The sequence below is a fragment of the Lonchura striata genome, unplaced genomic scaffold (genome assembly GCF_046129695.1).
Source record: "Lonchura striata isolate bLonStr1 unplaced genomic scaffold, bLonStr1.mat Scaffold_188, whole genome shotgun sequence".
Lineage (NCBI taxonomy): Eukaryota > Metazoa > Chordata > Aves > Passeriformes > Estrildidae > Lonchura > Lonchura striata.
The window spans coordinates 154,026-169,315 of record NW_027461121.1 but is presented as its reverse complement, the minus strand read 5'-3'; the positions used below and the strand labels follow the sequence as shown (position 1 = coordinate 169,315).

Here is a 15,290-nt window from a genome sequence, read left to right as displayed (position 1 = left end):
GGTAATGAATTACAGGTGACTTGGAAACTGGGGAACAAAGGGAAGGATCTGTTATGTCTCTTAGCAAAAAAATTGGCTCCATCAGGGCATTAATTCAGGGGACTGACACTTCACCTTTAACGTTCTGTCCTGCTCCATCCTCATTGCCGTGAGCCATGAGAGCCTCCTGAGCTGTTCTCCTATAGACCTACCTTGTCTGGTCAAAAAACAAATCAGTATTTTATTACTGGGTGCAAACTTGGGGAAGATTTTATTCATCATCTCTCAGTGGGACATTAAAGCTCCAATTTCCCTTTTCTGGAACACTTTGAGAGACAATATTACTTCTGTAATTTTTATTACAGGCATTTTTATCTTTTTGAAGAACCAAAAAGACTGCATGCGTGTGCCCTTCATATCCATCCTCTGCCTAATACAGGACAGGAGAAGAAGGCTGCAGAGCTTCCTACACTGGGGTGTAAGTAGCCAGTATGAATAGAAGACTGGGCTAGGGAATTAGGACGGTTTGCTTGGGTTTAAAAAGCTTGAATGGCACTTCAGGACATTTATGTCAGACATGGTTTGTTTTTATTACCCTTTTTTTAATTAAAAAAAAAAAAAACAAACACGCACACAAAAAAAACCACAAACCAAACCAAAACAAAACCCTAATCCATCCCTGCTGCTGCGATGTGGGACCAAAACCCGCGTTCCCTGCGCTCGGAACAGGTGAGGGGTGGAACTAAAGCCCAAAGGATTTTCTGCTCAGTGACTGTAGCTGAGTTTTATTGGGAGCTCTCTGGGAAATCTGGCACATCGTTCGGGGATGTGGCCGTGAGGGGAGCGGAGCCCAGCTGCAAACAGGCAGTGCCGGAGCGAGAACCTCTGCAATGCAAACCGGGCTTTCTTCCGTGGAATCCCGGCTGTGTGCTGCCCCAGGGCCTTTGTACAAATAGCGTCACCGGAGCTGCACGTTCCTTGTGATGTGGATGGGATTTAGGGGGGGTTCAATAAAAAGGAGATGCAAAATGAGGGAATTGCTTTTACGTGTAACTATTCTTGTCCTAGAGGAGCCATCAGCTCTGTCCCGAGAGCTGAGTTACGAGTGTGTGTGTTGAAAGAGCCGCAAGCCTTTAGGGGCTGCAGTTTGTGTGCCCTGTGCTGAGGTGCCCTGAGGAAATGTGTGAGCCGGAGGGAGCCGGGGCCGGGCGGAGGGAGCCGAGCTGTGGGAATGGGCGAATGGAGGGGGGTGCGGGCGGGACTAGGCGAGCGTGGGCGAAAGCGGCCGAAAGGGGCCGAGGAGGCGAGCGGAGCCGAGCTTTGCCGAGTTCAGCCGAGGCGAGCCGAGCTTTGCCGAAGAGGCGAATGGAGGCGAATGCGGCCGGAAATAGCCGAGCGTGGCCGACAGTAGCCGAAGCTGGCCGAGGAGCCGAGTGCAGCCGAACGGAGCCGAGCTCTGCCGAGCGCAGCAGCCCGGGCAGGGGGGGCGCCGGGGCGGAGCCGGGGCGCTGGGAGGATCCCCTCCTGTCCCTCTCTCTACCGCTCCATCCTCCTGCCCGTATTCCCCTGAGTATACCCTCTCTTTCCCCCGTTTCCGTGTCCCCCCCAAACCCGGCTCCTTCCTGTCCTGTCCTGTCCCTGCCCCGCTGCTCCGTTCCATTCCCCCTCTCTCCCTCCTCTGTGCCCCGTCCCTCTTGCTGCCCTGCCGGCCTTTCCCTTCCCCGCCCGCTTTCCTCCGCAGCCCGACCTCCCTCCCCGCTCTTTCGCATGTCCCGCTCTCCCTCCTCTCTTCCCGTCGCCCCTTCGCTTCTTTCCCCCGCAGCCGCGGGGCTCGGGGCGCCGGAGAATAAAGCCCCGAGGGCCGGAGCCCGGCGCCCCCCGGGCCTTGCGGGAGTCCCCGCACGGGGCCGGAGCTCTCGGCGGATCCCCCGCGCCGCTCGGACCCCGCCCCGGCGCTGCCGGACCTGCGGCTCCGCCGGCATCACGCTGCGAGCGGTCCCCGCTCCGTGCCGTGCCGGCCGTGCCGCGTCCCCGCCGCCTCTGCCGCTCCCTCTTTCTGCCCCTGGCCCGCGACAGCGAGGCGGGGCGGGAGCTTCGAGCCTTCTGGGGGCTGCCCCCCCTTTCTTGTTGCGGCGGAGTCCCTTTCTGGGGGATGGAGGTGTGGGAAGGGCTGGAAGGGAGTGCTGGGCTGCTGTCCGGGGCAGTTGGACTCGTCCTGTGCCTTCTTCGGGGGTCAGGGTTAGGGGCTGAAGACTCGGGGCTCTGATGGCATTTGGGGCACCCCAAGGTCCCCAGGAGAGGGACGCACACTGCGGTGGAGGAGCGGGTGGGTGGCGAATGAGGGGAGGGGGTCACGCTGGGTGCCGTCCCGCAGAGGGACCCAAAGCTGCCCCAAAATTCCCAGGGAGGGGTGTGTGTAGAATACCAAAACCTGGCAAGTGTTTCGTTTTTATAGCTATTGGTAAAGAACAGGAATCTATGGCTAAACTCATTTGGAAAGAAGCCCTCTCTCTATCCACTCATTTGTACCCACGAATGTAGGAAACTCTGACTGGGGACGGGCAGTAGTTTTGAAAATCATGCCCTAGCGTTTTTCTCTAGGAACGAACCAAGCGAGTGCCCTGAAACCAGCGGAGCAAGGGGCTGAAGGGAACAGAAAGGGCTCCCGGCACCTTTTGCCTCCGTTCTCAGCTATTCCCCAAAACGTGTCGCAGTCCTGGAAGAGGCGTTTGCCATGCAGCCTGCCAAAATAAAGACCTGTCAAATCCTAGCTCTGCCTTTTGTTTAACGTGTTCTTACTTCCTATTTATGTCATCACAGAAAGCAAGGAAGGAAGAAATGTGACTGGTTCCCACTATTGCTCCGTGCAGGCATTTTTAAAGGCTGCTGTACTTCTATCCTCTTTTTCCCCTCCAAGCTTGACTTTTCCCCTCCTTTTTCGAGGTCTGCTGCTTTGGGTGTCCCAAGGAGGGCTGAGTTCCTCGGCAGGGGTCTTAGGAATTGGTGCTGATTCTGCTTTTTGCGAAGGTGTATCAAAGTGTGCCAGCAAAAGGACTGTTTTCTCCAGGGGAAAGCTTTCTCTCAATGACCATCAATGCATGTACGTGCTTTAATCGTGTACCCAGATGGATTAAGAAAAGACAACACCCGTAGCAGATTTCCAATGGATCAGTGTCTGTGAGAAGTGGGCTGTGTGCTGGAGATGGAGAGACGCTGTTGGAGGGTGGCAACAGCGGCAGGTGTGAGCTGATGTGAGGATGATGAGGGCTCAGAGCAGCCCCAGGTGTGAGCTGTGAGGATGAGGAGGAGGGGCGGCTCCTGCCGGGGGGAGGTTATTTTAGGGCGAGGGTTTGTCCTTGCTGGCTTTTGCACGGAGCTGCTGGAGGAGAGGAGTTTTTGGGGGGCTCCCGGGGCTGTCTCCTGGAAGGACGGTGGGCGCTTCGGACAGGGTCCGGGGAATCCCCTGGATACATACTTGGGCACGTGAAGCATTGCTCAAAGGAGGAGCCGAGGGACAAACCTTTGTGCCGAGAAGCAGCAGCCGAGCAGGTGAGCCGGTGCGCCTTTATAACGGGGACTTTTCCCCTTTCCCTTTGAAATTTCGTCATCCTGAGGTTGAATTGGAGGGGGCAGTCCTGTTGTCCCCCCTTTTAAGGGGTTTGGACTGAGGTAAAAAGCCCCCTTTTGCCATCGTTTGAGGAAAGCCGCTTCTTCTCTTCTAGAGGACGCGATTGAAGGGAAGCCTACGTTTCTGTGCCCTCGTTGGGGTGAGGTGAGCGCCGGAGCGTGGCGTCAGAGTCGGGGCTTCAGAGGAAGGGAGCTGCAGCCGTGGCAGCGCTGGCAGGGCGGGGGTCGGGCTGTGCCGCTGCATTCGGGGCGCTTCTTCTGCCCCCGGCCCGGCAGCGAAGGGTCCGGCGCGGAGCCCTGCCGGCAGTGCCGGGGCTGGCCGGGGCGGAAGGGGAGCTGGGCGCGGCTGGGCTGCCGCGGGCCCGCCGGAGCCGCGCCGGTGCGAGCCGTGCGGAGCCGAGCGGAGCTTTGGCCGGGCCGGCGGGCGGGGGAGGCGGCGCGGGCGGGGCCGGTGCCGGCCGGTGCCGCCGCTCCGTCCGCTCCGGGCGCGGGGCTCGGGCGCCGCCGGGGCCCCCCGGGCCCGGTGCCGGCCCCGCCGGGCCGGGGGCAGCGGGCGGGGGTCTGCCGGCGCGGCGCCGCCTCTGCCTGCCGGAGGAGCCGCTTTCCTGCCGGAGCCGCGCTGCGCCCGGGGCCGGGAGCGCGGCTCCGCATCTTCCAGCCTCCCTCGCTGCGCTGCTTTTGAGGCGCTCCTGAGGAGCTCCTGGGATCGGTGGCTTTTGATCGGCGTCGCTGTAGGAGAAGGGCCCCGGGCGCTTCTTGGTTGTTACCGTTCTTGCTTCGGCTGCTCATGGCAAGGTTTTTGTTTTTGGGTTGAGTGTTGTTGTTGGATTTATTTTTGATCGGTTCTTAGGTTTTTTAAGGATGCGTTTCTAAAGGTTTACACTGGTTTTTATGGGTCGGAGCATGGAGTAGAGGGTCGTTTTTCAATTCGGTTTGTGAGGCTTTTATTAGCGCGAGGGCGTAGTATTTGTTTTGCTGGGCTTGAGGGAGTGCCCTGGAGTTAATCGGTGAGGTTTTTTTTAATATTGATGAATGCATTCTTGTTTATTACACTATAGGGGTTTCATTCGTTTGGCTTATTTGATTGCCGTGTATGTTTCATTGTTGCAGAGAACTTGGGAGATATTGTTTGTGGTTACATATCTCTTTTGGCGACGTGTTTCTTTCTAGGTGGTATTTGTGTTTTGATGGTTTGAGGCAATTTTTGTTTCTTGAGTTAGGAATACTTATTTTGTTGTTGTTAATTTAATTTTTTTTTGTTGTTGTTGTTTGATGTGTTTGGTTGTTGTTTTTATTGGTTTTATTTTTGGGAGCATGGGCATTTCCACGGTGGATCTCTTTAGGTGTTTATTTTATTTGGGGGGTGAATTTTTTGTTTCTTCGTGGTTCCCATATTTTTATATCTGTAATTATTTGGTGGGTTTTTTTAGTTAATTTTATAGAGCATTGGGTTCTCTTTATGAGTTAAAGTAGTGGTAGAGTTTTGGTTATTATTTTTTTTAGAATCGTTGGGAGTCTCTTGTATGGTTTGGAGTATGGTAAGTTAGTTGGCTTTTTTTTTTTTCCTTTAGAGTGGTTTTTGTGATTTGCTGTGTGGGTGTCTATAGGGTTTTTAAAATGTTTGTTTCGTTTTTGTGACGTGATAAGAGCTGCTAGTGAAAGGAGTGTAGTGCAGGTTTTTTTTTGCTGGTAGTTGTTTGGCTGGTGGAGCCTTTCTGAATTTTTTGGACGGTATTGGTGAGAATTTGATGCTGTTTGTTTTGGCATTTTATTTTTAGGAATTCGATTATAACTGCAGTGTTTTAACTATAACTCTGATGAAATAGAACACATGCATAAACATGATAATGGGAATATGAAACTTCAATTTTAAATGTAAATGGAAAACATATACATTAAACATGTAACATAAATAATGCTGTCCATTACAATTAGGTATAACCTTGTTTGATATGGAGTATTTTATATGTTTATATGCATATAAATATCGATTATAAACATAAATGTCCATACAGAAATGTATAATTAATACATGTGGATATATGAATATTACAAAACAATAGGAATCAATACAGTACCTAATGCGTATTTTACTGTATGTGTCTTATTATAACGCATTTCATGTCATAAATACTGTATATCGAAATATAGTATCTCAATATGTTGTGATAGAATAGATGAGTACTTGTAAAAATCAAAAATAGAAGTATAGAAATATTTAAATATAATTTAGAATAAAGGGGATTTTTATTTTCGATTTGGTAGTAGGTAGGGGTTTTATTATTAAAATTATGACTAGAAATAAAATAAAATTAGAAGTCTTTGTATAGAAATATATCCTAAATACGTTAAGATCTATATGAAAATTCAAAGGTAAGTAAATATAAGTATTAGCAGTGTGTACGAAATAGAATTTAAAAAAATAATTTATCTATCTCGCTACCTTATTATATATATATAAAATATATTTATAAATACATCTATATAAAGTAGAAGTTCAAATGTGACTATAATGATGAAAAAAATATAAAAATATTCGAAAATCGTTTAAAGAAAGGGCTTTTTTTGTTTTTATTTGGTTGGAGGCAGGGCTTTAATGGAAAAGATATGAATATATATTTTAGTTTGATATCATTCTAAATATGGAAATATATAATCAATGTCTACAGGTGTATATATATAAATATAAAATAGAAATAAAAATGAGTATTAGGAAGAGAGAGACTATAGATAGCATCATACTTAAATCTACATTTAAAATATACATTTGAATATAAATGCGAAAACTAGAGATACATTTAAATGGAGTTTAAATAAAGGGTTTTGTTTAAAAGATTTTTACTTGGATAGAGGCAGGGTTTTTTTTTAAGCAATATAAACCTTTTAGAAATCTAAATCTAACTATAGAAATATATAAGCAATCTAATAAGATATGTATAAAAAAATAAAATGTAATAAAATCTAATAGGAATAAATGTAAGAAATGATAAAAATACAATTTTCCATCAATATCCATTACCAATCCGACTGTGAGTATAAATTTGAAAAATATAAAAACAAGCCTTGTTGAAATGCAGTTTAGGAGGAAAGCTTTTTTCTTTCGGTTCCTGTCGGGTCGCAGGCAGGCTTTTTGTTCCGTTCTTTCCCGCGCGGACGCTTTGGGGCGTTCGCTGCCGAGGCCGTGCCGGCGGGGACGGCGCGGTGCTGCCGCCGTGTGGGCAGAGAGCGGTACTGCAGCCCGCCGCCCGCGGCCGCCATCTTGGGAGTGGCGTGGCGCGGCCTCGCTTGACCTTCTCGAGAGGGCGCGAAAACGAGGACGTTGAAATTCGAGGACCCGTGTCTGTTTTTTACACTGCCTGAATTGCGCGCAACGCCGGCGCCCCCCGACGGGATTTTCCGCGGCGGTTCTGGTGCCGTGCACACGGGCTGTGGGGTCAGCAGCACCGCGAGCGTGCGGGTTTTTGGCGGGAGCCGACAGGCATGGGCGAAAAACGCCTCTCTCCGTCAAGGTCCCCACGGGCCGCCATCGTGTCGCGGACCCTCTGGACAAGTGCTGCCGCCTTGTGGGCACAGGGCGGTACTGCAGCCCCCCAGCCGGAGCCCGGCCGAAGGGGCGGGAGGGGCGAGGGGCGGGAGCGAGCGGCGAGCGGGGCGGTGTCTGTGAGTGAGGGGAGGGCTGGAGGCGGCTCCGCGGGCCGAGGGCGGCCGGGGCCGGTGCCGGCCGGCGCCGCCGCTCCGTCCGCTCCGGGCGCGGGGCTCGGGCGCCGCCGGGGCCCCCCGGGCCCGGTGCCGGCCCCGCCGGGCCGGGGGCAGCGGGCGAGGGTCTGCCGGCGCGGCGCCGCCTCTGCCTGCCGGAGGAGCCGCTTTCCTGCCGGAGCCGCGCTGCGCCCGGGGCCGGGAGCGCGGCTCCGCATCTTCCAGCCTCCCTCGCTGCGCTGCTTTTGAGGCGCTCCTGAGGAGCTACTGGGATCGGTGGCTTTTGATCGGCGTCGCTGTAGGAGAAGGGCCCCGGGCGCTTCTTGGTTGTTACGGTTCTTCCTTCGGGTGCTCGTGGCACGGTTTTTGTTTTTGGGTGGAGTGTTGTTGGATTTCTTTTTGATCGGTTCATATGTTTTTAAAGGATGTGTTTTTAAAGGCTTCCAATGTTTTTTCTGGGTCGTAGCATGTAGTAGAGGGTAGGTTTTTAATACGGTTGTGGAGGCTTTTATTCGAGCGAGTGCGTAGTATTTGTTTTGGTGGGCTTGAGGGGAGTGTCCTGGAGTTAATCGGTGAGGTTTTTTTAATATTGATGATTGCATTCTTGTTTATTATATTATAGGGATTTCGTTCATTTGGCTTATTTGGTTGCCGTGTATGTTTTATTGTTGGAGAGAATTTGGGAAATATTGTTTGTGGTTACATTGCTCTTTTGGCGACGTGTTTTTTTTTTCTAGGTGGTATTTGTGTTTTGATGGTTTGAGGCAATTTTTGTTTCTTGAGTTAGGAATACCTATTTTGTTGTTGTTAATTTAATTTTTTTTTTTTTTTGTAGTTTGATGTATTTGGTTGTTGGTTTTTTTTAATTAGTTTTATTTTTGGGAACATGGGCATTTCCGTGGTGGATCTCTTTAGGTATTTATTTTATTTGGTGGTGATTTTTTTGTTTCTTCGTGGTTCCGATTTTTTAATATCTGTAATGATTTGGTGGGGTTTTTTAGTTAATTTTATAGAGCATTGGGTTCTCTTTATGAGTTAGCGTAGTGGTAGAGTTTTGGTTATTATTTTTTTTAGAAACGTTGGGGGTCTCTTGTATGGTTTTGGAGTATGGTAAGTTAGTTGGCGTTTTCTTTTCTTTTTAGTGGTTTTTGTGATTTGCTGTGTGGGTTTCTATCTGTCTTTTTTAAAATGTTTGTTTCGTTTTTGTGACGTGATAAGAACTGCTAGTAAAAGGAGTGTAGTGCGGGTTTTTTTGCTGGTAGTTGGCTGGCTGGTGGAGCCTTTCTGAATTTGTTGGACGGTACTGGTGGGAATTTGATGCTGTTTGTTTTGGCATTTTATTTTTAGGAATTCGATTATAACTGCAGTGTTTTAACTAGAACTCTAATGAAACAAAACAAATGCATAAACATGAAAATGGGAATATAAAACTTCAATTTTAAATATAAACGGCAAACCTATAAATTAAACATGTAACATAAATAATGCTATCCATTACTATTAGGTATTATATTGTTTGCTGTAGAGTATTTTATATGTTTATATAATATAAATATCCATCTAGAAATGTATAATTAATATGTGTGGATATATGAATACTACAAAACAATAGGATTCAATACAGTACGTAATGCGTATTTTACTGTATGTGTCTTATTATAACACATTACGTGTCATAAATATTATATCGAAATATAGTACCTCAATATGTTGTGATAGATAAGTACTTGTAAAAATCAAAAATAGAAATATAGAAATAATTAAATATAGTTTAGAATAAAGGGGATTTTTATTTTCTATTTGGTAGTAGGTAGGGGTTTTATTATAAAAATTATACTATACAAAGCAGTTAAAAGTAAGTTGTACCATATCGAAATACTTGTGCTGCAAAAAGCTGATCTATGAATGTGAACGTCAATATTATTGTCCCCTCTATAGCATCCGACGACTGTGTCGGGAGAAAGAGGGTGAGCAGCGGGCTCGCAACAGGCGGAGGGCGGGCAGGGGGACGCGGGCACTTCACTGTTTTTGCGCGCCCTCCCCACTCCCCGCCACCGAGTCGCCTCCCCGCCGCGTCGCCGCCGCTCCCCGATCCGAGCTGCTAGCGCGGAGTCCGCCTTTGCCGCCCGGAACCAATGCCGGGCTGCGCCTCTCCCCTGCCCCGAGTGCCGACGGGCGGTTGCAGTTCGGGCTCTGCGGGGCCCTTTTCGCCGGGAGCCGGGCACGAGCACGGGCCGAGAAGGGGACAGGGGGTCTCCGAGCGGGACCCGGGGCGCCCGCGGGCCCTTCGAGCAGCGCGGGCTCCGCCCCATGCTGCCACGGGCCCGGCCGCGCAGCTCCCGAGCCCCGCCAATCCCGGCCCGCCTTTCTCCGCCCTGTCCAATCCCGGCCGCCCTTCCAATCCGGGCGCGGTTCCTGCGATTTCGGCCCGCTCAGTCGCGGCCCGACTCCTCAGCCTGGCCCCGCTCCCCCGTGCGCTTGAGGCGCCGCTCCCGGCGCCGCTTTGGGAGCCGGCGGAGCGCTATCCCTGCTGCCGCAACCTCGGCAGGCGCTGGGGCCGGGAAGGGCGGGCGGGAGCTCCCCGTCAGGCGCCGGCCGGGATTTCTCCCAGGGAAACGGGCTGACGGCGGGGAGCGGGCGGACCCGGCCCCTGCAATGGCGGCGGCGGGAGCGGCGCGTGAGGGGAGCGCGGGGTGGTCGCGAGCCGAGCGCGGCGGGAATGGGCGGGCTCGGATTGGTGGGGCCGGCGCTGCCTCGGGTTGTGATTGGCTGGCTGGCCCGGCTCTGAGGCATAAGTAGCGTGCGTGGGGGAGGCGGGGGCGTCAGTTCGGCGGCGGGGCTGGAGGCGACGGGAGCTGCGGAAGCGCGTTCCGAGGAGGAGCGCCGCTGCGCCGGGACGGGTCCCCCGCGGCTGCCGATCCGAGGAGCGCTGGTGAGCACGCACGCGACTCCCGCGTCTGCCTGCGGCGGCGTCCGGGGGCCGGCGGTGTCCAGTTGTTTGCGCCGCGCCCTGCCCGGCTCGGGCGGCCAGAGGCTGGTGCGGGGCCTGGCGTGGCGCAGGGGGGACCGGCTGCTGTCACTGGGGAGTAGCCCTTTCGCGCTTTCTGGATTTAAAGTAACATTGAGAATACTGGGAATAAAGCCGGTTGTTTGCTTTCTTACTATTTGATTTTGATTTTACTTAATAATTTTATCTATATTGCATTACTTCATTGTTTTGTTCGTTTTATTAAGTTTAATTTGTTTCTGTTTGTTTTCTTTTTCCGATTTTGATTTAGTAAGGGTTGTGCGGCTGGGGCTGAATCACGGGTTGTGAGGTCACCGGAGACATAAAGGCTCAGGGTGTGGAATAAGGACTTTGGCACGAGTCAAGCCCAAAACAATGTGGAGCAGTGGAAATGCTGGGGCTGGAGTTGGATAAATGCCCTGGGAGAGGGGCATGGAGCTGCAGTGCAGGGCCTGCAGGAGATGCCTGGGGGTTCCCAGCCCCTGCCCCGTGGAACCAAGCAGAGGCTGAGGATGTGGGGGCTCGGAGGGTTCCAGGGCCCACGCAGCAGCACAAGGGCACCTATTGGGATGTGGGAGCAGGGGCCCGGTGGCTATTCCCAGCCCCTGGGGCTGCCTGGGGGAGGTGAGGGGGCCTTTGGGGAGGTGCTCGGCTGAAACCCAGGCTGTGGGGGAAGGTAGATGTTTGGCTTCAGGGCTCAAGGGTCCCTAAAGTTGGGATCCCATTAGGGTGGGTGGGATAGCTGCAAGAGGCATTGACATTATGACACTAACTGATTTCTGCCCTTATCAACAGCTCCAAGCAGCAGTGAGAAGCAGGAGCAGCTTTTAGATGCAGGCAGTAGGAAGCTGAGGAGCTGGAGCTGAGGCAGCAGAGCCGGAGGACACAGAAATGTGGTAGGGTTCGGGGTAAAACCCCTGTGCAGCTGGGATAGGGAATATGGAGCTGGGATGGGAATTGCATGGCTGGAGCTGAAATTGCTTCAAGGGCTCTGATAGAGAGTGTAGAGCAGTTACTGGGGGAGGGATGGTTAGGATGGGGCAGGAATATGGGCTCAAGAGCTGAACTGAAACCATACAGAGCTAAAGCAAAAGCAAAGATCCTGCCCTGAGAGCCAGAAGCAGTGTTACGTAGCACTGCTGGGAAGGTGTTGAGGAGGAAGTGAAACGGAAGAGATGGCAGTGAAATAAAGCTTGTGGGTGAAGAGCTGAAATCACTGGGGCTGGGAAAGGGGATTTGTAGGGCGGCTGCTGTAATCACTGCAGGGCTGGGAAAGGGGGCTGCACACTCCATAGGATCCGAAGGGCTGGCACAGCGACTGTGGGGTTCTTGCTGCCACATCCCTTTTATGCCTCTGACATGGATGCTGGGGCTGGGCTTGTGACTGAAACTAGAACAGGATGTGTAGTGCGCACGTGGCGGGTTTAACATTGCGCCTGAAAATCCCGGCAATGCAGTGATATGTTCTCGGTCTGCGACGGCACCTGTGGGGCTGGGGGCAAAGTCACTGTGGGGCTGGCAAATGGACTGTGGGGCTGGGATTGTGTCTGAAAATTGTAAAAGAACTCTATTGCTGAGAGCGGGGTTCTGGGCTTTGAATTGAAATAATACAGGCTAGGCACAGTGGCTGGGCATTTTTGGGTAGGAGCTGAAATCACTGCAGGACTGGGATATTGATTCTGGGGTGGGCTTAGACACCCTGGGGCACGAGCTGAAGTGTTGCAGAGCTGCAGCCAAGGCCAAGATCCTGCACGCTGAAGATGGAGAAAGGCACAGCTGGAGCTAACGAAGAGAGCTGGCAGTTAAATAAAGCTTGTGGGTGAAGAGCTGAAATCACTGGGGCTGGGAAAGGGGATTTGTAGGGCGGCTGCTGTAATCACTGCAGGGCTGGGAAAGGGGGCTGCACACTCCATAGGATCCAAAGGGCTGGCACAGGGACTGTGGGGTTCTTGCTGCCACATCCCTTTATGCCTGTGACATGGATGCTGGGGCTGGGCTTGTGACTGAAACTAGAACAGGATGTGTAGTGCGCACGTGGGGGCTCTAACATTGCGCCTGAAAATCCCGGCAATGCAGTGATATGTTCTCGGTCTGCGACGGCACCTGTGGGGCTGGGGGCAAAGTCACTGTGGGGCTGGGATTGTGTCTGAAAATTGTAAAAGAACTCTATTGCTGAGAGCGGGGTTCTGGGCTTTGAATTGAAATAATACAGGCTAGGCACAGTGGCTGGGCATTTTTGGGTAGGAGCTGAAATCACTGCAGGACTGGGATATTGATTCTGGGGTGGGCTTAGACACCCTGGGGCACGAGCTGAAGTGTTGCAGAGCTGGAGCCAAGGCCAAGATCCTGCACGCTGAAGATGGAGAAAGGCACAGCTGGAGCTAACGAAGAGAGCTGGCAGTTAAATAAAGCTTGTGGGTGAAGAGCTGAAATCACTGGGGCTGGGAAAGGGGATTTGTAGGGCGGCTGCTGTAATCACTGCAGGGCTGGGAAAGGGGGCTGCACACTCCATAGGATCCAAAGGGCTGGCACAGGGACTGTGGGGTTCTTGCTGCCACATCCCTTTTATGCCTCTGACATGGATGCTGGGGCTGGGCTCGTGACTGAAACTAGAACAGGATGTGTAGTGCGCACGTGGGGGCTCTAACATTGCGCCTGAAAATCCCGGCAATGCAGTGATATGTTCTCGGTCTGCGACGGCACCTGTGGGGCTGGGGGCAAAGTCACTGTGGGGCTGGCAAATGGACTGTGGGGCTGGGATTGTGTCTGAAAATTGTAAAAGAACTCTATTGCTGAGAGCGGGGTTCTGGGCTTTGAATTGAAATAATACAGGCTAGGCACAGTGGCTGGGCATTTTTGGGTAGGAGCTGAAATCACTGCAGGACTGGGATATTGATTCTGGGGTGGGCTTAGACACCCTGGGGCACGAGCTGAAGTGTTGCAGAGCTGCAGCCAAGGCCAAGATCCTGCACGCTGAAGATGGAGAAAGGCACAGCTGGAGCTAACGAAGAGAGCTGGCAGTTAAATAAAGCTTGTGGGTGAAGAGCTGAAATCACTGGGGCTGGGAAAGGGGATTTGTAGGGCGGCTGCTGTAATCACTGCAGGGCTGGGAAAGGGGGCTGCACACTCCATAGGATCCAAAGGGCTGGCACAGGGACTGTGGGGTTCTTGCTGCCACATCCCTTTATGCCTGTGACATGGATGCTGGGGCTGGGCTTGTGACTGAAACTAGAACAGGATGTGTAGTGCGCACGTGGGGGCTCTAACATTGCGCCTGAAAATCCCGGCAATGCAGTGATATGTTCTCGGTCTGCGACGGCACCTGTGGGCCTGGGGGCAAAGTCACTGTGAGGCTGGGATTGTGTCTGAAAATGGAAAAAGAATTCTATTGCTGAGAGCGGGGTTCTGGGCTTTGAATTGAAATAATACAGCGTAGGCACAGTGGGTGGGCATTGGTGGGTGGCAGCTGAAATCACTTCGGAACTGGGATATTGATTCTGGGGTGGGCTTAGACACTCTGGGGCACGAGCTGAAGTGTTGCAGAGCTGCAGCCAAGGCCAAGATCCTGCACGCTGAAGATGGAGAAAGGCACAGCTGGAGCTAACGAAGAGAGCTGGCAGTTAAATAAAGCTTGTGGGTGAAGAGCTGAAATCACTGGGGCTGGGAAAGGGGATTTGTAGGGCGGCTGCTGTAATCACTGCAGGGCTGGGAAAGGGGGCTGCACACTCCATAGGATCCAAAGGGCTGGCACAGGGACTGTGGGGTTCTTGCTGCCACATCCCTTTATGCCTGTGACATGGATGCTGGGGCTGGGCTTGTGACTGAAACTAGAACAGGATGTGTAGTGTGCACGTGGGGGCTCTAAGATTGCGCCTGAAAATCCCGGCAATGCAGTGATATGTTCTCGGTCTGCGACGGCACCTGTGGGGCTGGGGGCAAAGTCACTGTGGGGCTGGGATTGTGTCTGAAAATTGTAAAAGAACTCTATTGCTGAGAGCGGGGTTCTGGGCTTTGAATTGAAATAATACAGGCTAGGCACAGTGGCTGGGCATTTTTGGGTAGGAGCTGAAATCACTGCAGGACTGGGATATTGATTCTGGGGTGGGCTTAGACACCCTGGGGCACGAGCTGAAGTGTTGCAGAGCTGCAGCCAAGGCCAAGATCCTGCACGCTGAAGATGGAGAAAGGCACAGCTGGAGCTAACGAAGAGAGCTGGCAGTTAAATAAAGCTTGTGGGTGAAGAGCTGAAATCACTGGGGCTGGGAAAGGGGATTTGTAGGGCGGCTGCTGTAATCACTGCAGGGCTGGGAAAGGGGGCTGCACACTCCATAGGATCCAAAGGGCTGGCACAGGGACTGTGGGGTTCTTGCTGCCACATCCCTTTATGCCTGTGACATGGATGCTGGGGCTGGGCTTGTGACTGAAACTAGAACAGGATGTGTAGTGCGCACGTGGGGGCTCTAACATTGCGCCTGAAAATCCCGGCAATGCAGTGATATGTTCTCGGTCTGCGACGGCACCTGTGGGCCTGGGGGCAAAGTCACTGTGAGGCTGGGATTGTGTCTGAAAATGGAAAAAGAATTCTATTGCTGAGAGCGGGGTTCTGGGCTTTGAATTGAAATAATACAGCGTAGGCACAGTGGGTGGGCATTGGTGGGTGGCAGCTGAAATCACTTCGGAACTGGGATATTGATTCTGGGGTGGGCTTAGACACTCTGGGGCACGAGCTGAAGTGTTGCAGAGCTGCAGCCAAGGCCAAGATCCTGCACGCTGAAGATGGAGAAAGGCACAGCTGGAGCTAACGAAGAGAGCTGGCAGTTAAATAAAGCTTGTGGGTGAAGAGCTGAAATCACTGGGGCTGGGAAAGGGGATTTGTAGGGCGGCTGCTGTAATCACTGCAGGGCTGGGAAAGGGGGCTGCACACTCCATAGGATCCGAAGGGCTGGCACAGGGACTGTGGGGTTCTTGCTGCCACATCCCT

At 52.2% G+C, this 15,290-nt stretch overlaps 1 long non-coding RNA gene across 1 annotated transcript in view; it reads left to right on the top strand.

The window, feature by feature from the left end:
* The first annotated feature begins 287 nt into the window (after nt 1-287).
* Nucleotides 288-15,290, top strand: part of LOC144248597 (uncharacterized) — a 73,941-nt gene continuing 58,938 nt past the window's right edge. Inside the window, exon 1 of the long non-coding RNA XR_013341884.1 lies at nt 288-457. This is a non-coding gene — a long non-coding RNA (uncharacterized LOC144248597). The remainder of the gene's footprint in view (nt 458-15,290) is intronic.